Here is a 27,450-nt window from a genome sequence, read left to right on the forward strand (position 1 = left end):
GACATACCTATCCTATCTGTCCTAAGTAACAGTGTATCTATCTCTCCCTGTACTTTCCGGGTAAATAGGTCAATGATCTGGCAAGAAGGTAGTTGAAAGTTAGATTTGGATCTAAGTCCCAAGTCTCTGAGGGTAAGTACTCCTTCTTCAATCTGTGGGGGTGTTGTCGTCATGAATTCCCTCGGTATAGAAAAATAATGTTTCAGCTTGATGTTCCTAAAAAAGCATTGCAGTTCAATATCTACTTCCAGAGGATCCGGTCGATTTGTTGGAGAGAAAGACAGACCATGGTTAAGGGCAGCCATCTGTGTCGGTGTCAGCTGTGAGGATGAAATGTTAACAACTATATTCTCCTCTGGTAGGGGCGTGATTGTCGTGGTCTCAGCCTGGATTTTATAGTGCCTCCTCCTGCGCCCTCCCCTACGTCTCCTGGTATGTCTGACAGACCTTCCTGTGAGGAACTTGTCAAAAAATCAGTCGACTGTGATTGCGATTCATCTTGACCAGTTACAGGAACCTTTCCTCCTCTGGGCCTACGGGGTATCCTAGGTCTACCACCGGGCCTTTGCCAGGTATAGACATATCCGGATGTGTAATCAAGTTCATCACGCTGGTATTTTTCCCGTTTGACAGCCTCAACATTCCTTTGATGTGTATCCAATAGGGTCACCAATTCATCTTCAAATTGCTCATATGCTTCTATTGGGATCACTTGTTTAAGTTTATTCTTCAGATCAACCCTAGTTTGCGTGAGCTTAGGCAACTCTTCCTGTATTCTCTGTATGGTCAGAACCATGGCGTCAAACGACGCTTTATTCCAGATGTGTGACCATGTGTCACAAAAATTCTTATCAGATGGAAACATTATAGGTGCCAAAAGTAATGATAAAAATCCCGCTGCACCAGATGGTAGGGTGAAGTGAAAAAATCTTTATTCTGTTATTCCATGTCAGCGTTACAGATATAAGCTCACGCGTATCGGAGCAAAAGATGGCTCCTTAATCATAGCTGCTATGTGCTATGATTAAGGAGCCATCTTTTGCTCCGATACGCGTGAGCTTATATCTGTAACGCTGACATGGAATAACAGAATAAAGATTTTTTCACTTCACCCTACCATCTGGTGCAGCGGGATTTTTATCATTACTTTTGGATCATTTGGCCTTGAACTTCCCTGCTCCCATTTGGGACTATACGTGAGTGTAGCAGTCTCTTCTTTCTATGTATTATAGGTGCCACATGGGCCCTCATACCTCTTGGTATGCGCCCGACTGCGATATTCAGCCAAGGTTTTGGCGTGTAGCTCAAACGTAATATGCAACTTGGCCACCTTCTGTATCTGTCGACGTAAAGCTTTGTCATCAGAGGCATTGAGAAAGGCAACTTCATGAGACACTTGAGATATAATTTTCGAGGTCTCCTCTAGCGTGTAGGAGAAAGTTAGGAGATTAAGGTCTGCATCATCCATGTTTCTTTCAGCCGAAGGTGCCTGCACTTTGTGCTGCAAATCAATCAGTCGTATGGTGATAGTGTAGCACCCTTCTATGCTTCCTCTGGGATGTGCCTCGGTCTATCTGCCAGCACTGCAGAAGTATCCAAACGTAGTATAAAGATGACCGGCACCATCCATTAATATCAATTTGCTCTTTTATTGCATTATAAGATCTTGTCCTGCCTCCAGCAGCGACGTTTCGGAGATGTCCTCCTTTATCAAGCACGGCAGTATACAAAGTAACATATCTCACACACTTACTCTATTTATACACATGACCAGACTAAGCAGCCTATTAGAAACAGTAATATATCTTGACCAATCACACTGATCCATGTTAAACACGGACCTGATGGGGAACTGACCTGCTGCTCTGTCATATGATGCTGCACCCATCTCCCCACCTCCTCCCCACGTCATCATGCGGAAGGGGAACCCAGCCCTCCTACACCTGCGCATAGTCCAACTCACGCAGTGTCACCCCGCTCTGCCTACGGCGGACCTGATGGGGAACCGCAGTGAGTGACGTCATGGATGGGCGGCACTGTGGTCGCCCATCCCTACGCAAACCATGCGACCAATGGGATGCGTATGGGACACGTAGCGCCGCCCCTAGAGGCTGCTCTTCGAGCCCAGCCACTCCCATCTGCTGTTACTGTGGTGACGGACAACAGGGCTCCCCGTACGCATCCAGAGCGCTCCATAACGCTGTATAAACGCTACCTATAGCCTCTAAATGCATATACGCACCACAAGACAGCGGAGGGGGGACTCCAGACCAGTTGGCAGACCTATAGGTTAACACAAAAAGAAAAATTAAAGGATAATACTAAGCAATTACTGCGCAATGGTTTGACAAGGAGGCTCATAGGAGCAGGCATAATATTTAAATAAAGGGTATAAGATCCAACTCTCTATTCAAGCCTCTGGGCTCCATAGAGTCCAATTTCTTTATCCAATATGCTTCCCTATATAAAAGTTTCTTAACTCTATCACCTCCTCTTCTAGACAGTAATATTTGCTCCAAAATCATATACCTAAGTTAGCTAACAGAATGGGAAGCTTGTACAAAGTGATTGGCTACTGACTGTTCAACAAGTTTTTCTCTTATTGCATGCTTATGGGAATAAGCATATACTGCATATACCCAGTACCTGTTGTGTTGAGTGAACCCAGCTCACTGCATCTAACTACCTGTTGTGTTGAGTGAACCCAGTTCACTGCATATAACTACCTTTACTGTTCAGTGAACCAACCTCACTGCATATAACTACCTGTTGTGTTGAGTGAACCCACCTCACTGCATATAACTACCTTTACTGTTCAGTGAACCCAGATCACTGCATCTAACTACCTGTTGTGTTGATTGAACCCAGCTCACTGCATATAACTACATTTACTGTTGAGTGAACCCACCTCACTGCATATAACTACCTGTTGTGTTGAGTGAACCCACCTCACTGCAAATAACTACCTGTTGTGTTAAATGAACCCACCTCACTGCATCTAACTACCTGTTGTGTTGCTTGAACCCAGCTCACTGCATATACAGTGGTGTGAAAAACTATTTGCCCCCTTCCTGATTTCTTATTCTTTTGTCGCATGTTTGTCACACTTAAATGTTTCTGCTCATCAAAAACAGTTAACTATTAGTCAAAGATAACATAATTGAACACAAAATGCAGTTTTAAATGATGGTTTTTATTATTTAGTGAGAAAAAAAACTCAAAACCTACATGGCCCTGTGTGAAAAAGTGATTGCCCCCATTGTTAAAAAATAACTTAACTGTGGTTTATCACACCTGAGTTCAATTTCTGTAGTCAGCCCCAGGCCTAATTACTGCCACACCTGTTTCAATCAAGAAATCACTTAAATAGGAGATATCTGACACAGAGAAGTAGACCAAAAGCACCTCAAAAGCTAGACATCATGCCAAGATCCAAAGAAATTCAGGAACAAATGAGAACAAAAGTACTGTAATTGAGATCTATCAGTCTGGTAAAGGTTATAAAGCCATTTTTAAAGCTTTGGGACTCCAGTGAACCACAGTGAGAGCCATTATCCACAAATGGCAAAAACAGGGAACAGTGAAGAACCTTCCCAGGAGTGGCCAGCCGACCAAAATTACCCCAAGAGCGCAGAGAAAATTAATCCGAGAGGCCGCAAAAGACCCCAAGACAACATCTAAAGAGCTGCAGACCTCACTTGCCTCAATTAAGGTCAGTGTTCACGACTCCACCATAAGAAAGAGACTGAGCAAAAACGGCCTGCATGGCGCAAACCACTTTTAAGCAAAAAGAACATTAAGACTCGTCTCAATTTTGCTAAAAAAAACATCTCAATGATTGCCAAGACTTTTTGGAAAGTACCTTGTGGACCGACAAGACAAAAGTTGAACTTTTTGGAAGGTGCGTGTCCCATTACATCTGGCATAGAAGTAACACAGCATTTCAGCAAAAGAACATCATACCAACAGTAAAATATGGTGGTGGTAGTGTGATGGTCTGGGGTTGTTTTGCTGCTTCAGGACCTGAAAGGCTTGCTGTGATAGATGGAACCATGAATTCTACTGTCTACCAAAAAATCCTGAAGGAGAATGTCCAGCCATCTGTTCGTCAACTCAAGCTGAAGCGATCTTGGGTGCTGCAGCAGGACAATGACCCAAAACACACCAGCAAATCCACCTCTGAATGGCTGAAGAAAAACAAAATGAAGACTTTGGAGTGGCCTAGTCAAAATCCTTACCTGAATCCTACTGAGATTTGTGGCATGACCTTAAAAAGGCGGTTCATGCTAGAAAACCCTCAAATAAAGCTGAATTACAACAATTCTGCAAAGATGAGTGGGCCAAAATTCCTCCAGAGCGCTGTAAAAGACTCGTTGCAAGTTATCGCAAACGCTTGATTGCAGTTATTGCTGCTAAGGGTGGCCCAACCAGTTATTAGGTTCAGGGGGCAATTTCTTTTTCACACAGGGCCATGTAGGTTTTGAGTTTTTTTTCTCACTAAATAATAAAAACTATCATTTAAAACTGCATTTTGTGTTCAATTATGTTATCTTTGACTAATAGTTAACGTTTTTTGATGAGCAGAAACATTTAAGTGTGACAAACATGCAAAAGAATAAGAAATCAGGAAGGGGGCAAATAGTTTTTCACACCACTGTAACTACATTTACTGTTGAGTGAACCCACCTCACTGCATCTAACTACCTGTTGTGTTGAGTGAACCCAGCTCACTGCATATACCTAGCATCCCCCCCGAGATGGACAAAATGGACAAACCAGGTAGAAGAAGAGGTAGAGGCAGACCCAGAGGAAGGCCACCTGGCACCGGCAGGTCTGTGCGAGGCGGTGTTGCTGTGATTTCGTGCGGAACTGGCCCAAAATACAGTGATCAGAAGAAGGCACGTGCCATCACTTCCCAAGATCAGGACGTGCTTGACTATTTAACACAGAACACCTCATCTCTCGCAGCCAGTGCCACCAGCGCTAGTACAAGCACCACATCCGCTGCATTTGACACTTCGCAGGAGTTATTTGGTGGTGGTGGTGTTGAATTCACTGATTCATAGCCACTACTGCAACAACAAGAAGGAGGCGCAGGTACACCACCTCATACGTCTGAGTTAGATGGCGACAGTATGGACATAACGTGTGAGGAGGGGGATGATGAACCACCTGAAGTTGGTGCAGTTGTGGAGGTGTCTGAGGAAAGCGAAGCTGGGCAGGAGGATTATGATGGCGATTATACGGATGCCACGTATGTTCCCAGTAGAGGAGATGACCAGGGGGACAGTTCAGAGGGGGAGTCAGAGAGGAGTAGGAGGAGACGACTCCATGATAGAAGCAGAGGGAGCTCGTCCTCAGAAACAGCTGGGGGCAGTGTCCGGTGCCATGTATCGCCAGCTATGGACACCCAGCCAACATGCCCTTCAACATCAGCTGCTGATGCCACCGTAGCGCCATCACCCCAGGGGGGCTCTGCGGTTTGGAAATTTTTTAACATGTGTGTCTCAGATCGGAGCAAAGCCATATGTTCTCTCTGCCAGCAAAAATTGAGCCGTGGAAAGGCACCTGGAGAAAAGGCACAAACAGCTATGGCAAGAACGCCTGAGGAAAAGCAGCACCCAAAAGACAAGACAAGCCACCCTCCTTCTCCTCTTACTCCTTCCGGTGCATCGTCTTCATCCGCTTTCTCCCTTGCACCTTCACAGCCACCCTCCTCCACACCGCCTCTGCCCTTGAGCGGTTCCTTCTCCTCTGCCCACAGCAGTACCCAGCTGTCCATAAAGGAAGTATTTGAGCGTAAGAAGCAAATGTCTGCCAGTCACCCTCTTGCCCGGCGTCTGACAGCTGGCGTGGTGGAACTATTAGCTCGCCAGCTATTACCATACAAGCTGGTGTAGTCAGAGGCTTTCCATAAGTTTGTGTCCATTGATAGACCACAGTGGAAGATACCAGGCCGCAATTATTTTTCACAAAAGGCCATACCCAAACTGTACCGTGCAGTTGAGAGGCAAGTGGTGTCATCTATTGCGAAGAGTGTTGGGTCAAGGGTCCACCTGACCACGGATGCCTGGTCTGCCAAGCACGGGCAGGGCCGCTAAATTACGTACACAGCCCATGGGGTCAACCTGGTGACCGATGGCAGCAAGCAGGGAGTATGTGGCTGCGCAGCGGACCGACTTGTCACACCTCCACGGCTTGCAGGCAGGCCTCCTGCCACCTCCTCTCCGCCTGCTACATCCTCTTCGCTGTCGTCATCCTCCTCCTCCTCCTTGGCTGGTGCCGTGATCTCCTCTCCAGCTACACAGCCCCCGCACCCCAGGGCCTATGCTGCATGCCAGGTACGACGGTGTCACGCAGTCTTAGACATGTCTTGCCTCAAAGTGGAGAGTCACACTGGAGCAGCTCTCCTGGCTGCTCTTAACAAACAGGTGGAGCAATGGCTGACCCCGCTCAAGCTGGAGATCGGCAACGTGGTGTGTGACAACGGCAGCAACCTCATTTCCGCGTTGAATTTGGGAAAGCTGACACATGTACCCTGCATGGCACATGTGCTGAATCTGGTCGTGCAAAGATTTGTGTCCAAGTACCCAGGCTTAGAGGACGTCCTGAAGCAGGCCAGGAAGTTGTGTGGGCATTTCAGGCAATCTTACACGGCCATGGCACGCTTTGCGGATATTCAGCGTAGAAACAACTTGCCGGTGAGACGCCTGATTTTCGATAGCCCGACTCGCTGGAATTTCACCCTGCTCATGTTCTCTTGCCTGCTAGACCAGGAGAAAGCCGTCACCCAGTACCTGTATAATTACAGTACAAGGACACAATCTGGGAAGATGGGGATGTTGTGGCCCAACAACTGGACACTGATGCGAAATGCATGCAGGGTCATGGAGCCCTTTGAGGAGGTGACCAAACTGGTGAGTCGCGCTGAGGGCACCAGCGACTTGATCCCTACGCTTACTTCCTGGAGCGTGCCGTGCGTAGAGTGGTGGATAAAGCTGTGGAGGAGCGTGAATGAGAACAGTTACGGCAGGAGGAGTCGTGGGAGCGATTTTCATCCGAACCAGATTTTTCCTCAACACCTGCAGTAGCACAGAGGGGGGAGGAGGAGGAAGAAGAGGAGTCGTGTGGGGAAGGAGAGGAGTCAGACTCTGATGATGGTGTTTCTGTGGAGGAGGAAGAGGCGGCGGAAGAAGAACAACCGCGGCAGCCGTCACAGGGGGCTTCTGCTGCTCCACGTTCCCGTGGTATTGTTTGTGGCTGGGGGAAGAAAGAGGAGTTGCGTGCCATCACTGAGGAAGAGCAAGAGAAGATGGAGAGTACGTCTGCATCCAGCTTTGTGCAGATGGCCTCTTTCATGCTGTCCAGCCTGTTGAGGGACCCCCGTATCAAAAAAATCAAGGCGAATGACCTGTACTGGGTGGCCACGCTACTAGACCCTCGGTACAGGCACAAAGTGGCGGACCTGTTACCAACTCAACAGAAGGCTGAAAGGATGCAGCACTTGCAGAACAAGCTGTCAATGATGCTTTACGATGCGTTTAAGGGTGATGTGGCAGCACAACGCAATCAAGGTACCACTGGCAGTAATCCTCCTCCTCCTCCCAAGTCCACGCAGGCAAGGACAGGACGCTCCAGCGATCTCAGGGTGATGTCGGACATGCAGACATTCTTTAGTCCAACTCCTCGCCATAGTCCTTCACCAACGCCTGGACCAGCAGGTAGCCGACTACCTGGCCTTGAGTGTGGATGTAGACATTGCGAGCAGCGACAATGAACCCTTGGACTACTGGTTGCGCAGGCTTGACCTGTGGCCAGAGCTGTCCCAATTTGACATACAACTTCTCTCTTGCCCTGCCGCAAGCGTCCTGTCAGAAAGGACCTTCAGTGCAACTGGAGGCATTGTCACTGAGAAGAAAAGTCGCCTAAGTCACGACAATGTTCAGTACCTGACCTTTATCAAAATGAATGAGGCATGGATCACGGAGGACTACTGCACGACTGAAGTCTAAGTCAGTCCCCACACACAGCATCTCTGCCTGCAGGCCACTTGCCTTCTCCGCCACCACCAACAGGGTCCAGGACTCTAGGCGGATTCCTGAATTTTTAAGGCCGCTGCTAGCAGCGGCCGCTACAGTAATTTTTCTGGTGCGTGTACATGCCTGCCTAATTTTTCTGGCTGCACTGCGGGCGGCTGCAACAAAAAAACAAAAGGAATGTACATGTGCCCATCCCCCTTCATGATCATTACCTTGCCGCGGTGAAGGGGCTTGCGTATCATAATGAAGCAATGACCGCCGGCTATTTGAGTGTCTCGGGTGGGACACAAAAGATAATAAGGTCTTTGCTTCATTGTGGTCAGACCAAATTTAATCAGCTGGACAGTCACTGTTGTTCTATCACTGAGCTACCACAGCCCGGCGACCATATGGCCTGGAAAACCATGCACTCTGGCCATGTTGCGCACCAGTCCAGCACGGCCGTCACTACGCAAGCAGCTGTTTGCGGTGCATTACAAAGTGAGTTTGGTGTGTCAGTGTGAAGCAGAACTCTAATTACACTCCCTGATTGATGTATACACATGCAAGATGTTTTAAAGCATTTTAGGCCTGCAATTTAGCATTCAATGTGATTTCTGCCCTTAAAACGCTGCTTTGTATCAAATCCAGATTTTTCCCCGGTACTTTGGGCATGTATCCCACTCCGCCATGCCCCCCTCCAGGTGTTAGACCCCTTGAAACATGTTTTCCATCACTTTTGTGGCCAGCATAATTCTTTCTATTTTTCAAAGTTCGCCTCCCCATTCAAGTCTATTGCGGTTCGCAAACTTTTCTGTGAACCGAACCTTCCGCGAACGGGGTTCGCAAACCGAAATTCGGAGGTTCGCGACATCAGTAGTTATAGGTGACAAACACATTGGTGACAGTATCCTAGCAGATCAAAGGTAAGGATCTGACTGGCTATTGACTAATTAGCCATCTCCTTGCCAGAGGCTAGCAAATCCATTTAGCATTCCCTGCTCTTAAGTGTTTCCTAATTACCTGTTCTTTGCTGTCCAGAGGAACTGTATGCTAATGTCCAAGCTCCCTGCTTCCAGAGGAATTTAATGTGAATGTAGGCCTATTGACACACACACACACACACACACACACACACACACACACACACACACACACACACACACACACACACACACACACACACACACACACACACACACACACACACACACACACACACACACACACACACACACACACACACACACACACACACACTAACAGTTTCCATGAAGCTAGCTGCCAATACCTTCAAAGCCAGACTGGCTAGCAGACATACATATATGATACCGGCAGCAGAATGGGAAAATATGGCTTCTGTGTTCTGCATATTATCCCAACATCATAACTAGCTGCGATATCATGACACCTTCCCGCTTGCAGATGATTCTAACGAATCATCCTGCCAAAGCCTACACTGACGGCTGGGCCTGGGGGGGGCGGTACTTCCTTAGCATTCTCATGAGGGCTTCCTACCTGGCAGTTAGCTCCAAGCTACACGGCTGGAAAACTAGGCCAGGTTGCTGCAATGTGTCGTTGCCCCCGGCAAGCTGACGTGACCAACCAGGGGGATGATGGTCCGTGACGACCGTAAATTCATGACCATAGAGACAGTGTTGCAGCTGGGGAAGGTTTCCGACCGTCAACACACGCACTTTCTCTATAGTGGCAGGAGCTATCTCTCGGTCCCTTTGGGGAGCGATTATCTGCCGGTCTGCCTCCTCCACTTCGGATAGCTCAGAGGGAATAACTTACCAGAACCCTCTCAGCCTGCCCCCTCCAGCTGGTGACCCGCTGGCCAGACCCCTGAGCTCTTCCAGGCTGCTGTCAAATCGAACAGCCCCAAAGAGCTCAGTGCTGCCTGTCACACACGCCAGGAAGGCTGCAGACGGAGAGGCCCCCGGGCCCTCAGGGCCAGGTTCCGTAGTGGATGTTGCTGACCCAGCAACATTTGCCACTTCAGCGGACAGTCCCTCTGCTGTAGACCCGCTAGCGCTGCTGGTTACCACTGCAGTGGAAGGAGTGTCCGCATCACACAGATCATTGCTCATACATTTGATATCAACAACATCTGAAGGGGAAAGATCTGGCCTGGTGCCGTCTGCCCCTTCAGTGGGCAGTTCACATGCTGCAGCCCAGCGACCACTGCTGGTTACTCCTGCAGCCGACGGAGTGATCACATGACAAGCATCATTATGTAGCACAACACATATGATATCAACATTATCCGCCTTACACATATTGACATTTAGAACATCACATTCAACATCAACATTACCTGCAGCATTATACACAGTGCTACTCAGCACTTCACAAGTAGCATCAACAGTTCCTGCATCGATTACCTCGATAGTCCGTGCGTCATAAATGACATCATCAGTTTCTGCATTCGCTGTATCAACATGTCCCACTCCAGGCCTAGGCACTGAAGACTCACTAGGGCTGGCTCCAAGTATACAGTCCGTAGCCCCTGGGGGCTCACCAGCACCCTCCACTTGCAGAGTTATCAAACAGTACCTTGCAAGAGTCCTGAACTTCTGCTGGGGAGGCGGGCTCCACGGGGGTTGGATTAGGTTCATACCGGGCTACTAACCGTCCCAGGTCAGTACCCAACAAAACATTCGTGGGGATGGCATCAATTACCCCCACATTTCTCATTCCACTGCCGGCACCCCAGTCCAGGTGAACCCATGCAGTGGGTATGGCTGGGCTGACACCTCCAACTCCTTTGACAGCCATAATCTTGCCAGGAATGTACTCCTCGGGATTCACCAGCTGGGGGTGCACTAGAGTCACCTCTGCTCCAGTGTCCCTCAGACCGGTGGTAACTGTATCCCCAACCATGACAGGTTGCAGATTATCTGCATAGCCAGTGGCATTTCTGGTAGCACACAAAGCAGTTTGGACTTCACTGGGGTTTAAGGCCTCACTGGATTTTGGGGCCTCCCTCTTCCTCTCTGGGCAAGTCATGCTGATATGACCCACCCTGTCACATATAAAGCATTTCCGGGTGTCAGGGGTTGGTTGCTTGAATCCAGGAGACAGTGGGGCTTGCCTCCTCTGGGTGATGTGTGAAACAGGTTTAGCGATCTGTTATCCCTTCCAGCTGGGAGTAGTAGTCCTCCGGGACTCGGGTGCTCTATGGGCTGTGTAGGAATCAGCAATTTCCGCAGCCTCATCCACTGTCTTTGGTTCTCGATCCAGCACAAACAGCCGGACATCAACAGGACAAGTGTGGAGGAACTGATCTTTTATCATCAGTTCCTGCAGGGCATCCAAGGTTTTGACTGACAGTCCTTTTAACCACTGCTGGAAGGCAGTGCGCAGGTTGCAAGTATGATCCAGGTAACTGTCATTAGGACCTCGCTGCATTGTCCTGAAAAGTTTGCGATACACCTCTGGCGTGAGTTGGTATCATGTAATGATGGCTTTCTTAATGGCCTCAAAGTCCGCTTCTTCCTCCTGGGGGAGACTCACAAACTCCTCCAGGGCCTTGCCTCTCAGCCCTGGTGTGAGATACCTTGCCCACTGCTCACGGGGAACCCCATACTGACGACAAGTCCTTTCAAACCCCTGTAAGAAAGTGTCTATGTCAGAGTCTTTGTCCATAGCAGGGAACTTATCCAGGGGGATTCTGTGGACTCGCTCACCTTCGCGTTCTGCGGGTCCAGCAGACCTGTTCTGCTGCTGAAGTTTAGCCAGCTCCAGCTGGTGTTGACGCTCAGCACTTTCCCTCTCGGCCTGGTGTCGCTGTGCAGCTTGTTCCCTCTCGGCCTGGCGTCGATGTTCAGCACGATCCTTCTCTGCCTGTCGATGCAGTAGGATCAGCTTTAGGCGCAGTTCTGGATCAGCAAAACCAAGTAGCTGTAGGTAGCTTCCAGAGATGTCATCTCCATGTTTGGTGGATCATCCAGGACATCGTCTCCACTCGCATTCTGTGGCGGGAGCGATTCCTCCTCTGGCGTGTCGTGAGCTGCATCCGCTGGCGGTGGAGCAGGGGCTTGCTCTGCCTCATCATACTCCTCGAGGGCACGAACTAACTGCTCCTTAGTCTGGCCGCTCACCGTCTCGATGCCTTTGTGCTCACACAGGTTGAGTAGTATTTCTTTAGTTACATAGTTATTTTGCTTTGCCTTACATAGCTGGTTGCTTTCTGAGCCATCGTGTTGCAAAATAAAAAGAAAAAGGGGGAGGGGAAGCAAAATACCAAGTGTGTATCCTTGAAAAAAAAAGTATATAGATTCTGCACTGAGAAGACTTCTGTAGGCTAGTCGCTTCTAGCAAGCTTCCAGCCTTTATTCCTCAGAATAGCGAGCTAAACTGCGTACTGATGTACTAAACGTACCCACCACTGCCAGCCAATTATGTCAGGAACCGCCCGCGTATACGGTTCCCGACTGCGGGTTTGACCAGATCAAGCGGGGAGCAGCCTTATTCAAGCTAAAACAAGGCTGTGACCCCTCAGAACACTTCTCACTGCCACCACTGGCAACCTGCTAGACCCAATCCTCACGCTGATGTCAAGCTACTCGCACTGGCATTTTCGTACGTTGGGTCAGCTGCGCGCTTTAGGCCAACGTATGACAAACGCCCCACACACACACACAATTGCAATCTTACACTGTAGTGAAGCAAAACCACTAACAGTCGTTCCGAACTATACTGTTAGCCACTCCGAGACTTCCCACTCTGCTGTCGAGCGCAGAAGTGCCCAATACACACAATGCAATTATGATCTTATGAGGTAGTGTTGCTCAATCATACAATCAGGCATGGACTTATACACAGTTACACTTCAGTCTCTTCTAGGCTGAGTGTTAGCTTAGTACAGCAGAAGTCAAACTTATTAAATAACGATTTAATATTCCAGGAAAAAGGTGGAACAATGCAGAAAATAATATATACAAGAGATTTACAAAACAAAGTAAAAAGTTACAAAATAAAAGTTACAAGGATACACACAAGGATATTTGCTTACCAAAATAAACAGGAATCAAGATAGAAGAACCTTGGACTTGGTTTTGTGGACGGACACAGTTCTGGTTGGACCAGGAGTCCACTTAGCTTCAGCTACCGTCAGGAGCGGACTGATTTTAGGTATCTGCCCCTGCTTTTTATGCTGGGAGATTTGCCTTGAGGCTGCAAGCCCGTTTGGAAGGGGGAACTAGTTTTAATTAAATTTCCAGACATAATTTAATTCCCAGAGATCTAACTTCCACATGTAAAAGTGTATTATAGCACACCCGTCAAAAGACTTCCCTACTCCAGGTTATAGGTGACAAACATATTGGTGACAGTACCCTAGCAGATCAAAGGTAAGGATCTGATTGGCTATTGACTAATTAGCCATCTCCTTGCCAGAGGCTAGCAAATCCATTTAGCATTCCCTGCTCTTAAAGAGAGTCTGAAGCGAGAAGAAATCTCGCTTCAGAGCTCATATTCAGCAGGGGCATGTGTGCCCCTGCTAAAACGCCGCCATCACGCGGCTAAACAGGGGTCCCTTACCTCCCAAATCCCCTCCGTGGTGCCCGGGGATCTCTTCCGCATAGAGGCAGGGCTAATCGCCGCAGCCCTGCCTCACGCGCGTCTGTCAGCGCGTATCTCCGCCTCTCCCAGTCTTCCTTCGCTGAGAGGGGCGGGGGAGAGGCAACGATGCGCCGCTGATAGACAGCGCTGAGAGGCAGGGCTGCAGCCGTTAGCCCTGCCTTAACCAGCAGCAAAATCTACGACCAAGTTGGTCGTAGATTTTGCAGGGGTGGGTTTGGGGGGTAAGGGACCCCCGTTTAGCCGCGGGGTAGCGGCGTATTAGCAGGGGAACACATGCCCCTGCTGAATATAAGCACTGAAGCGAGATTTATTCTCACCTCAGTGTCTCTTTAAGTGTTTCCTAATTACCTGTTCCTTGCTGTCCAGAGGAACTGTATGCTAATGTCCAAGCTCCCTGCTTCCAGAAGAATTTAATGCAAATGTTGACACACACACACACACACACACACACACACAATCACATTAACAGTTTCCATGAAGCTAGCTGCCAATACCTTCAAAGCCAGACTGGCTAGCAGACATACACATATGATACCGGCAGCAGAATGGGAAAATATGGCTTCTGTGTCCTGCATATTATCCCAACATCATAACTAGCTGCGATATCATGACACCGTCTGTCAGGAGCTGGGAAGGTCCAGGGATTCCCGCAGGTCCACAGCCACTTAGCAGGGAACCCCTGCGTGGACTGGCTGTTGACCTACCCAACCTACTTCCTGTTGTCAGCAGTCCTGGCAGACGCCACATCCGAACGCAGTGGCGCAAACGCCCTGTCCAGAACGGTCCATGTTGGGTCAAACCTGAGGGTAGCGGACAGCGACCTGTCCAGGTGAACCAAGCCGCAGGCTCCAATGGGTTATCCCGCCGTGCCAGAAGCTCAAGACCCGGCAGCCAGATCAGCGGCAACTTCTTGATGCCTGTTTGAGGCCTTTTTTCTTGGAGGGAGGTGTCACGGACGAGCTGTGAGAAAATAGAACGCAATCGGTTTACTGCCTGATTGTCGTTGCGTTGCCCGACATAAATTTGCTGTCTGTGGCTATCTGCAGTCAAGCCTGGGATCTCTCCTCCTCTCAGCAGAGAAATAGTTCAGTAACCTAAGGTACAAGATGCCTGTGATTTGTAATTAGCATATGACAGCAAACACTTAGTCCCTAAGGACAGGCCCTATAGGTACACATAAATACAGGTGTATAACTTGCACATAATATTAATACTTTTATTTATTTAAAAACAGGCACATGGGTACACGATACTTGTAGTAGGGTGTTGGCAAATACAACAATGACCACTAATAATGTGGAGGTCCTCGCTTATCCCCCACAGACTGAATGTCTATCTAGAATGTGGTATAGCTATTCCACACAGCGGTCACATAAGTACCCTACCAGCTGAGCAGGCAATGCTAAGACCAATGAGGATAAATAAACCTCGTTTGGAGCTGTCATAAGGTATAGCACAGCCTGGCCAGTATAGGTTGCAAAGGGTATATACAGTGATTAGTGCTTATTTACAAAAGTGATGCAATATGTTACTCTGACATGTTTCACCTCATGGCTTTTTCAAAGAGTGACTATACATATTTACAGTAGCATTATTATTTACAAAGTGCACCCCCCACCAGTAGCATATCCCCCAGCAAATAGCCCCAGTCAGAGCTAAAGTGCCGTTTAAGGCACTGGTTTATATACATGAGGAGGGAGGGCTTCCGCCAAGTAGGGGCGTGGTAATTAGGGATATTTGATACCTGTTGCAGGGTTCTCCGTATGAGACTCTTCTATGCAGTGCCATGCGCATAAGACCCTGCATACTGGATGTATATACACCGCTATAGCGTGTGATGCGGCGTACGCGTCACTTCCGGGATCGTCACATCCGGCCTAGTCTGTGACGTTACTACCAATGTTTAGTCCGTCGGCATGGCAACCCTCACGCTTCTTACGCGGAAGACTTTGTATAGGGTTGGCATAGCAACCGGCACCTTGGCCAGGATACTATACGTGGGCGCGCGATCCGTCTCTTATATACGGAATAGCACTACATCATTAGCTCCACTCTTGCTGGCACTTCCGTATCAAGTGACATCAAAGTATATACAGAAGCCAGCTCATTGGTAAATGTAGACGTGGGTCCTCTACGCACACATGGGAGATACTGCAACACTGGTACTAGCCTACATTGATATAATCAATGGGAGTCGATCTTTGAGGTAGAACTTGATAAGATACAAAATCATATACAGTGACATATAGTACTGACACATCTGTTAAGGACTAAGAATATATTGTAACGATTGTGGAATCGAATTCGCGGTCAGCGCACCAGACGTGCGCTGACGTGGCGGATTTCCTCCACAACCGTATATTTGAGGACACCCAGCTACGCACCTGTAGAGGGAAATTCCTGTCAGCAGATGGTGCTGGGGAGTCCAGAGGAACCAATCCTCTGTACCTCCACAAATGCCAGACAGGAATTGTACGAAGCGCAGAACGCAATCGCAAGAGAGGCGATTGCGAATGAGAACGAGCAAAGGGACAGGTTGTATGTGTGTGCGCCTATCCAGTCGCCACCCCGCGACCGCACACACACAACAGCAGATATGAAACAGGAACGCGATCGCGAGAGGTGCGATCGCCAGACATGACACAAGGCAGATGAGAATAGAATACGAGGATAGCAAAGGCACAGCAAATAATACAATGAGAAGATACGGAAAATAAACGCTAGCTAACCACGAACACCGCACTCATTCGCAACAGTGCACGCGGTTATGCGCGGTCTCCACGTGATAAGCACAATAGAGACAAGCACGCCTAACTAACCATTAACAGACAAACATGAAACAGAGGACGCGAGCGCTTGCTTAACGGTTACCTCACCGAGCCTCCAGCAAGCGTACCAGACAAGACAGACACACGAAAACAGGGACAAGCGAGAGATAGGATCCACAGCACTAGCGAAAAGTGGCTAGCGCGATCCAGGTACAGAGTAGCAGAAAAGAAGGATCCCCAGCGCTAGCGATAAGTGGCTAGCGCGATCCCAGAAGACAGAACAGAAGGATCCCCAGCGCTAGCGAAAAGTAGCTAGCGCGATCCCAGGAGACAGAACAGAAGAGATAGCTGGTAGCAACCGCTGCACCAGCTATACTTCAAGAACAGAGATCAGAACCATTTCCTGTCGACCACCATTGGGACAGGACAATGGCAACAGGCAAGACATGGCTTTTTCAAAGAGTGACTATACATATTTACAGTAGCATTATTATTTACAAAGTGCACCCCCCACCAGTAGCATATCCCCCAGCAAATAGCCCCAGTCAGAGCTAAAGCGCCGTTTAAGGCACTGGTTTAAATACATGAGGAGGGAGGGCTTCCGCCCAGTAGGGGCGTGGTAATTAGGGATATTTGATACCTGTTGCAGGGTTCTCTGTATGAGACTCTTCTATGCAGTGCCATGCGCATAAGACCCCGCATACTGGATGTATATACACCGCTATAGCGTGTGATGCGGCGTACGCGTCACTTCCGGGATCGTCACATCCGGCCTAGTCTGTGACGTTACTACCAATGTTTAGTCCGTCGGCATGGCAACCCTCACGCTTCTTACGCGGAAGACTTTGTATAGGGTTGGCATAGCAACCGGCACCTTGGCCAGGATACTATACGTGGGCGCGCGATCCGTCTCTTATATACGGAATAGCACTACATCATTAGCTCCACTCTTGCTGGCACTTCCGTATCAAGTGACATCAAAGTATATACAGAAGCCAGCTCATTGGTAAATGTAGACGTGGGTCCTCTACGCACACATGGGAGATACTGCAACACTGGTACTAGCCTACATTGATATAATCAATGGGAGTCGATCTTTGAGGTAGAACTTGATAAGATACAAAATCATATACAGTGTACATTAGATATATAGCCTCTATAGGTCATCCTTACCATCAGCTACCTTATATCACAAATATATATGCATATAGATGTAAACACACCGGGGACAGTGTTGGCAAAACGTGGTTAGTGATTGTTGATGAGCAAATTGTTCTCTTACAAAGGAGAGATACATATTGCTCACATGTACACTGACATATAGTACTGACACATCTGTTAAGGTCTAAGAATATATCTATCATCATGACAGATCGAGTATTTACATTGATAGATTATAGTCACAGGAAACATGCTAGATTGAAGTCCTCATTCAATCCGTTGGGTGCAATTGTATCCAAACGGAAGATCCACTGTGACTCCAGTTGTGTCAATTTTTTATCCATGTTGCCCCCTCTTAAGTGTTTTTTCCAACTCTGAATACCCCAGAACGATAAATCAAATCTAGATTGGGGATGAAATTGGTTCATATGTCTGGAAATGGGGGTATCATTTTTATGCTTAATATCACCAATGTGCTCCAGCAATCGCTCCTTTAATGCTCTAGTGGTCTTGCCCACATACCACAGATTACACTTACACGAGGCGCCATATACTACAAATTTCGTATCGCATGTAATAAAAGACCGTATTTCATAACGTCTTCCATTTTTTGGGGTGGTGAATTCTTTTCTGGTTGGCATGTACTTGCATGCCTTGCACCTACCACAATGAAAAGACCCATTCGGTTTAGAGGGTAGCCAGGTCCTAATCTGAGGTGGATTTTTTGTGAATGTGCTATGCACCAATAGATCCCTCAGATTCGCCGATCTCTTGTATGTAACCAGTGGATTAGGGGTTATGAATTTTGAGAGGTCTTTGTCCTTTTGGAGTATAGGCCAATAAAGTCTCAAGATCTCAAAAACCGCGTGATTGTTCTGTGTATTTCCCTATTAATCGTGGTAGACGACTTTGACCACTCGAGTCTGTGTTAGAACATCTGCAATTGTCTCGCAGTGTATCTATACGTGGAGTATTTTTGGCACGGTTGTAGGCTTTACATATCACCTCATCAGGGAAACCCCTCTGTTGAAATCGAGTTGTTAGGGTCTCACATTCTTTCTCAAAACTCTGTTCGCTTGAACCGTTCCTACGCGCTCTCAGGAACTGGCCAATTGGGATACTTTGGCGTAAAGACCTGGGATGAGAACTTTCCCATTTTAGTAGGGAGTTGGTAGACGTCGGTTTCCGGAAGATTGTAGTCTCTAATCTCCCGTTTTGGCCAATCTTAATGGTCAGATCGAGAAAATTGATCTGTGACGCACTGATTTCCGATGTATATCTCATACCTATGTCGTTTCTGTTTAGTATCATCATAAAGTCATCAAACAATGATTTAGGCCCTTCCCATAGGACAATGATGTCATCTATGAACCGCCCCCAATAGGTGATATGTGATGTATAAAATGCCATGTCTTCATTGAAAACCATGGTGTCTTCCCACCAGCCCAGGAAGAGGTTGGCATACGATGGGGCACAGGCCGTCCCCATCGCACTTCCCCTGAGCTGGTGATATATTCTGCCACCAAACATAAAGACATTATGAGTCAGTACAAATCACAGCAACATAAGTAGTGTGTTATTATGTTGTTCCAGGTGTCTACCTCTTGTACACAAAAAATGTTGCACTGCCTTAATCCCCAATTAATGCTGAATACTGCTGTATAAAGATTCTACATCGATGCTTGCCAGCAAGGTGCCTGGTGCTACCTCAACATCTTGTAGTCGTACCAATAATCCTTTGTATCTTGAAGGTATGCTGGTAACGATTCAACAAAGGGGCGTAAAAATTTATCAATGTATTGACTGACTTCATCGGTTAGATTCCCACATCCGGACACAATAGGTCGGCCGGGTGGTGGTATCTTGTCCTTATGTATTTTAGGGAGGGCATAGAAGACTGCTAGGACAGGATGTTCAGTTGCCCTCTTCAGTCTCTCATAGTCCTCAAGGTCCAAACCACCACTGTCCAGACATACTTTAAATAGATCCTGTAGTTGTTTTTGATGGGCCCCAAGGGGATTAGATGGTAACACTGTATATTGACTTGAGTCACCCAATAGTTCCATACACATTTGTTCGTACATATTTACATCCATAACCACAACATTACCCCCCTTATCTGCTGGTTTGATAATGATCTGGGTATTTTTCTTAAGTAGATCCAGGGCATTCCTCTCGTCACCACTTAAATTATCCTTCATTGGTACCCCAACAGTATCTAGCTCTAATTTCCTAAGGGCTCGTGTGGTCATATCCACAAAGGTATGGATCTGGGGGTATTGTGAAAGAGATGGACAGTAAATACTTTTTTTCTTTAGGCCACTAGGTGGGGCTAATTCTTGTGTTCCTTCTGTATTCTCTCTTAGTAGTTCCTCTAAGGCCTCAAGGGCCTCCTTTTCATTACGAGATTTTTTTTTGTCCTTTGATTCTTTGGACTCAAACATTTTAATTAAGGCCAGTTTCCTGGCGAACAAATGGATATTTTTTACCCATTCGAATGCACTGAATCATGCTGTAGGTACAAATGACAGGCCCTTGGTAAGTACTGAGGTCTGAGAGGTCGAAAGGGGATATGAGGACAGATTGACTACACGTAAAGTATTTTCAGGGACGTCTTTTTTTACCACTGGTGGTTTGGACGGCCCCGCCTTTGGCTTGTATAGCCCCAGTGGTTTCTGTCCCTCAACTTTTTCTTTGTCTGTGTATCTTCCCCCATATCTACACATTATTGGCCCGGTGGTTTTGGAGTGATATCTAAAAAACCTTCCTGTGGATTTTTATGTTGTATCGGTTTCCTATTGGATGGTCGTTTCGGTATAAATTTCTTATTCTTCCTTGGACCCCTAGGGATGGTAGGTTCTATAGAGGTACTTGACTCACTACCTGATGGTGTTTCAGTGTCAGAGGTATTAATAGGCTGTTGATCACAGGGTACTTTTGGTTGTGCTTTTTCTGACCATGTATATACCCTGTTATTTTTGAAGTCCAGGCTATCTCTAATGAACTTTTTATGTTTCCTAGTTTTTACTTCTTCAGTGTATGAATTCACCTTTCTTTCAAGCTTGGACTCAAATTTCTCAAAATCTGGATGTCCAGAGAGCTCTAGAAGGACCCTCTGTTCACCCACCAATTTCTCTCTTATTTTTGTGGAATGTTTAAGTTTGTAGTCATGAAGGTATTGCATTTGTTCCAAAGTTTGCCTCGTCTTAAGTTCTTCCCAACCTCTCATAAAGTCCCCATCTTCGGTGTGGGAATGGGGTTTAGTCAAAATACGTAAACCACGAACAGTTATTTTTTCTTTCAAGTACACGTTATAGCTTGCTACCTCCCAAGATGATCTCGTAAAGTCCTTGTATGTCTTAAAGATATCTTTAAATACTGGTTCTACATCTGTGTCGGCCCCATATGTTGTCACTTCACCTTCCTCCTCAATGTTAGAAATAAAACGTATCCCTTACTGCATTGGTTAAGGATTCAATGGTTGGTAGGTCTTCTGATAGATAGGCCATACCAATGAGGTGCTCGGTACACCAGCAAAAAAATAAATATCACACACTAACCGAGAGGTTATACCAGGGAATAAAACAGCAAACACTTAGTCCCTAAGGACAGGCCCTATAGGTACACATAAATACAGGTGTATAACTTGCACATAATATTAATACTTTTATTTATTTAAAAACAGGCACATGGGTACACGATACTTGTAGTAGGGTGTTGGCAAATACAACAATGACCACTAATAATGTGGAGGTCCTCGCTTATCCCCCACAGACTGAATGTCTATCTAGAATGTGGTATAGCTATTCCACACAGCGGTCACATAAGTACCGTACCAGCTGAGCAGGCAATGCTAAGACCAATGAGGATAAATAAACCTCGTTTGGAGCTGTCATAAGGTATAGCACAGCCTGGCCAGTATAGGTTGCAAAGGGTATATACAGTGATTAGTGCTTATTTACAAAAGTGATGCAATATGTTACTCTGACATGTTTCACCTCATGGCTTTTTCAAAGAGTGACTATACATATTTACAGTAGCATTATTATTTACAAAGTGCACCCCCCACCAGTAGCATATCCCCCAGCAAATAGCCCCAGTCAGAGCTAAAGCGCCGTTTAAGGCACTGGTTTAAATACATGAGAAGGGGAGGGCTTCCGCCCAGTAGGGGCGTGGTAATTAGGGATATTTGATACCTGTTGCAGGGTTCTCCGTATAAGACTCTTCTATGCAGTGCCATGCGCATAAGACCCCGCATACTGGATGTATATACACCGCTATAGCGTGTGATGCGGCGTACACGTCACTTCCGGGATCGTCACATCCGGCTTAGTCTGTGACGTTACTACTAGTGTTGGGCGAACACCTAGATGTTCGGGTTCGCGAACATTCGCCGAACATCGCCGCGATGTTCGGGTGTTCGACCCGAACTCCGAACATAATGGAAGTCAATGGGGACCCGAACTTTCGTGCTTTGTAAAGCTTCCTTACATGCTACATACCCCAAATTTGCAGGGTATGTGCACCTTGGGAGTGGGTACAAGAGGGAAAAAAATTAGCAAAAAGAGCTTATAGTTTTTGAGAAAATCGATTTTAAAGTTTCAAAGGGAAAACTGTCTTTTAAATGCGGGAAATGTCTGTTTTCTTTGCACAGGTACATGCTTTTTGTCGGCATGCAGTCATAAATGTAATACATATAAGAGGTTCCAGGAAAAGGGACCGGTAACGCTAACCCAGCAGCAGCACACGTGATGGAACAGGAGGAGGGTGGCGCAGGAGGAGAAGGCCACGCTTTGAGACACAACAACCCAGGCCTTGCATGAGGACAAGAAGCGTGCGGATAGCAATTTGCATTTTGTCGCCATGCAGTCATAAATGTAATACAGATGAGAGGTTCAATAAACAGGGACCGGAAACGCTAACCCATCACAGATGTTCATTGTTCATGTTACTTGGTTGGGGTCCGGGAGTGTTGCGTAGTCGTTTCCAATCCAGGATTGATTCATTTTAATTTGAGTCAGACGGTCTGCATTTTCTGTGGAGAGGCGGATACGCCGCCGATCTGTGACGATGCCTCCGGCAGCACTGAAACAGCGTTCCGACATAACGCTGGCTGCCGGGCAAGCCAGCACCTCTATTGCGTACATTGCCAGTTTGTGCCAGGTGTCTAGCTTCGATACCCAATAGTTGAAGGGTGCAGATGGATTGTTCAACACAGCTATGCCATCTGACATGTACTCCTTGACCATCTTCTCCAGGCGATCGGTGTTGGAGGTGGATCTGCACGCTTGCTGTTCTGTGTGCTGCTGCATAGGTGTCAGAAAATTTTCCCACTCCAAGGACACTGCCGATACCATTCGCTTTTGGGCACTAGCTGCGGCTTGTGTTGTTTGCTGCCCTCCTGGTCGTCCTGGGTTTGCGGAAGTCAGTCTGTCGGCGTACAACTGGCTAGAGGAGGGGGAGGATGTCAATCTCCTCTCTAAAGTCTCCACAAGGGCCTGCTGGTATTCTTCCATTTTGACCTGTCTGGCTCTTTCTTCAAGCAGTTTTGGAACATTGTGTTTGTACCGTGGATCCAGAAGGGTATAAACCCAGTAATTGGTGTTGTCCAGAATGCGCACAATGCGTGGGTTGCGTTCAATGCAGTCCTAGGCCGAAGAGGTCATAGCCTAGGGTCACAAAAACCTGTTTATTCGGGCAATTTCAATGGTGGCGAGTCTGACGTACATAAATCGCAGCAATGGCCGTTAGCAACGTCTGAATCTCACGAAATGTCTCATGCAGGTAGAAGACATATTGTTAGACTTGGATTCCAAAGATGGGGTCCCTACATCTCTGCAAACTAGAGTTACAGGGTTCCAAAATTGGTAAAATCCCCCATAGGCTTTCATTGCCTCCCTATTTCACTTTCCAAAATCTCACATCTTTTCAAAGGGCAATTGCTCAGCAGTGGCAAATTTTCTAGCATTGTAGGGACCCTTAGGGGGAACATGACTGGTGAGTTTCAGGCCCCTAGGCCGAAGAGGTCATAGCCTAGGGTCACAAAAACCTGTTTATTTGGGCTATTTCAATGGTAGTGATGATGACGTACATAAATCTCAGCCATGGCCGTTAGCAACGTCTGAATTTCACAAAATGTCTCATGCAGGTAGAAGACATATTGTTAGACTTGGATTCCAAAGATGGGGTCCCTACATCTCTGCAAACCAGAGTTACAGGGGTCCAAAATTGGTAAAATCCCCCATAGGATTTCATTGCCTCCCTATTTCACTTTCCAAAATCTCACATCTTTTCAAAGGGCAATGGCTCAGCAGTACCAAATTTTCTAGCATTGTAGGGACCCTTAGGGGGAACATGACTGGTGAGTTTAGGGCCCCTAGGCCCGAAGAGGTCATAGCCTAGGGTCACAAAAACCTGTTTATTTGGGCTATTTCAATGGTAGTGATGGTGACGTACATAAATCTCAGCCATGGCCGTTAGCAACGTCTGAATCTCACGAAATGTCTCATGCAGGTAGAAGACATATTGTTAGACTTGGATTCCAAAGATGGGGTCCCTACATCTCTGCAAACCAGAGTTACAGGGGTCCAAAATTGGTAAAATCCCCCATAGGCTTTCATTGCCTCACTATTTCACTTTCCAAAATCTCACATCTTTTCAAAAGGCAATGGCTCAGCAGTACCAAATTTTCTAGCATTGTAGGGACCCTTAGGGGGATCATGACTGGTGAGTTTTGCCACTGCTGAGCCATTGCCCTTTGAAATGGTGTGAGATTTTGGAATGGTAAATAGGAGGCCCAATGAAAGCCTATGGGGGATTTTACCAATTTTGGACCCCTGTAACTCTGGTTTGCAGAGATGTAGGGACCCCATCTTTGGAATCCAAGTCTAACAATATGTCTTCTACCTGCTTGAGACATTTCGTGAGATTCAGACGTTGCTAACGGCCATGGCTGAGATTTATGTACGTCACCATCACTACCATTGAAATAGCCCAAATAAACAGGTTTTTGTGACCCTAGGCTATGACCTCTTCGGCCTAGGGGCCCGAACCTCACCAGTCATGTTCCCCCTAAGGGTCCCTACAATGCTAGAAAATTTGGTACTGCTGAGCAATTGCCCTTTGAAAAGATGTGAGATTTTGGAACTGTAAATAGGAGGCCCAATGAAAGCCTATGGGGGATTTTACCAATTTTGGACCCCTGTAACTCTGGTTTGCAGACATGTAGGGACCCCATCTTTGGAATCCAAGTCTAACAATATGTCTTCTACCTGCATGAGACATTTCGTGAAATTCAGACGTTGCTAACGGCCATGGCTGAGATTTATGTACGTCACCATCACTACCATTGAAATAGCCCAAATAAACAGGTTTTTTTGACCCTAGGCTATGACCTCTTCGGCCTAGGGGCCCGAAACTCACCAGTCATGTTCCCCCTAAGGGTCCCTACAATGCTAGAAAATTTGGTACTGCTGAGCCATTGTCCTTTGAAAAGATGTGAGATTTTGGAAAGTGAAATAGGGAGGCAATGAAATCCTATGGGGGATTTTACCAATTTTGGACCCCTGTAACTCTGGTTTGCAGAGATGTAGGGACCCCATCTTTGGAATCCAAGTCTAACAATATGTCTTCTACCTGCATGAGACATTTCGTGAAATTCAGACGTTGCTAACGGCCATGGCTGAGATTTATGTACGTCACCATCACTACCATTGAAATAGCCCAAATAAACAGGTTTTTGTGACCCTAGGCTATGACCTCTTCGGCCTAGGGGCCCGAAACTCACCAGTCATGTTCCCCCTAAGGGTCCCTACAATGCTAGAAAATTTGGTACTGCTGAGCCATTGCCCTTTGAAAAGATGTGAGATTTTGGAAAGTGAAATAGGGAGGCAATGAAAGCCTATGGGGGATTTTACAAATTTTGGACCCCTGTAACTCTGGTTTGCAGAGATGTAGGGACCCCATCTTTGGAATCCAAGTCTAACAATATGTCTTCTACCTGCATGAGACATTTCGTGAGATTCAGACGTTGCTAACGGCCATGGCTGAGATTTATGTACGTCACCATCACTACCATTGAAATAGCCCAAATAAACAGGTTTTTGTGACCCTAGGCTATGACCTCTTCGGCCTAGGGGCCCGAAACTCACCAGTCATGTTCCCCCTAAGGGTCCCTACAATGCTAGAAAATTTGGTACTGCTGAGCCATTGCCCTTTGAAAAGATGTGAGATTTTGGAAAGTGAAATAGGGAGGCAATGAAATCCTATGGGGGATTTTACCAATTTTGGACCCCTGTAACTCTGGTTTGCAGAGATGTAGGGACCCCATCTTTGGAATCCAAGTCTAACAATATGTCTTCTACCTGCATGAGACATTTCGTGAGATTCAGACGTTGCTAACGGCCATGGCTGAGATTTATGTACGTCACCATCACTACCATTGAAATAGCCCAAATAAACAGGTTTTTGTGACCCTAGGCTATGACCTCTTCGGCCTAGGGGCCCGAAACTCACCAGTCATGTTCCCCTTAAGGGTCCCTACAATGCTAGAAAATTTGCCACTGCTGAGCAATTGCCCTTTGAAAAGATGTGAGATTTTGGAACTGTAAATAGGAGGCCCAATGAAAGCCTATAGGGGATTTTACCAAATTTGGAGCCCTGTAACTCTGGTTTGCAGAGATGTAGGGAACCCATCTTTGGAGCCCAAGTCTAACAATATTTCTTCTACCTGCATGAGACATTTCGTGAGATTCAGACATTGCTAACAGCCATTGCTGCGATTTATGTACGTCAGACTCGCCACCATTGAAATTGCCCAAATAAACAGGTTTTTGTGACCCTAGGCTATGACCTCTTCGGCCTAGGACTGCATTGAACGCGACCCACGCATTGTGCGCATTTTGGACAACACCAATTACTGGGTTTATACCCTTCTGGATCCACGGTACAAACACAATGTTCCAAAACTGCTTGAAGAAAGAGCCAGACAGGTCAAAATGGAAGAATACCAGCAGGCCCTTGTGGAGACTTTAGAGAGGAGATTGACATCCTCCCCCTCCTCTAGCCAGTTGTACGCCGACAGACTGACTTCCGAAAACCCAGGACGACCAGGAGGGCAGCAAACAACACAAGCCGCAGCTAGTGCCCAAAAGCGAATTGTATCGGCAGTGTCCTTGGAGTGGGAAAATTTTCTGACACCCATGCAGCAGCACACAGAACAGCAAGCGTGCAGATCCACCTCCAACACCGATCACCTGGAGAAGATGGTCAAGGACTACATGTCAGATGGCATAGCTGTGTTGAACAATCCATCTGCACCCTTCAACTATTGGGTATCGAAGCTAGACACCTGGCACAAACTGGCAATGTACGCAATAGAGGTGCTGGCTTGCCCGGCAGCCAGCGTTATGTCGGAACGCTGTTTCAGTGCTGCCGGAGGCATCGTCACAGATCGGCGGCGTATCCGCCTCTCCACAGAAAATGCAGACCGTCTGACTCAAATTAAAATGAATCAATCCTGGATTGGAAACGACTACGCAACACTCCCGGACCCCAACCAAGTAACATGAACAATGAACATCTGTGATGGGTTAGCGTTTCCGGTCCCTGTTTATTGAACCTCTCATCTGTATTACATTTATGACTGCATGGCGACAAAATGCAAATTGCTATCCGCACGCTTCTTGTCCTCATGCAAGGCCTGGGTTGTTGTGTCTCAAAGCGTGGCCTTCTCCTCCTGCGCCACCCTCCTCCTGTTCCATCACGTGTGCTGCTGCTGGGTTAGCGTTACCGGTCCCTTTTCCTGGAACCTCTTATATGTATTACATTTATGACTGCATGCCGACAAAAAGCATGTTACCTGTGCAAAGAAAACAGACATTTCCCGCATTTAAAAGACAGTTTTCCCTTTGAAA

Source organism: Hyperolius riggenbachi, chromosome 6 (assembly GCF_040937935.1).
Source record: "Hyperolius riggenbachi isolate aHypRig1 chromosome 6, aHypRig1.pri, whole genome shotgun sequence".
In the NCBI taxonomy this organism is placed as follows: Eukaryota; Metazoa; Chordata; class Amphibia; order Anura; family Hyperoliidae; genus Hyperolius; species Hyperolius riggenbachi.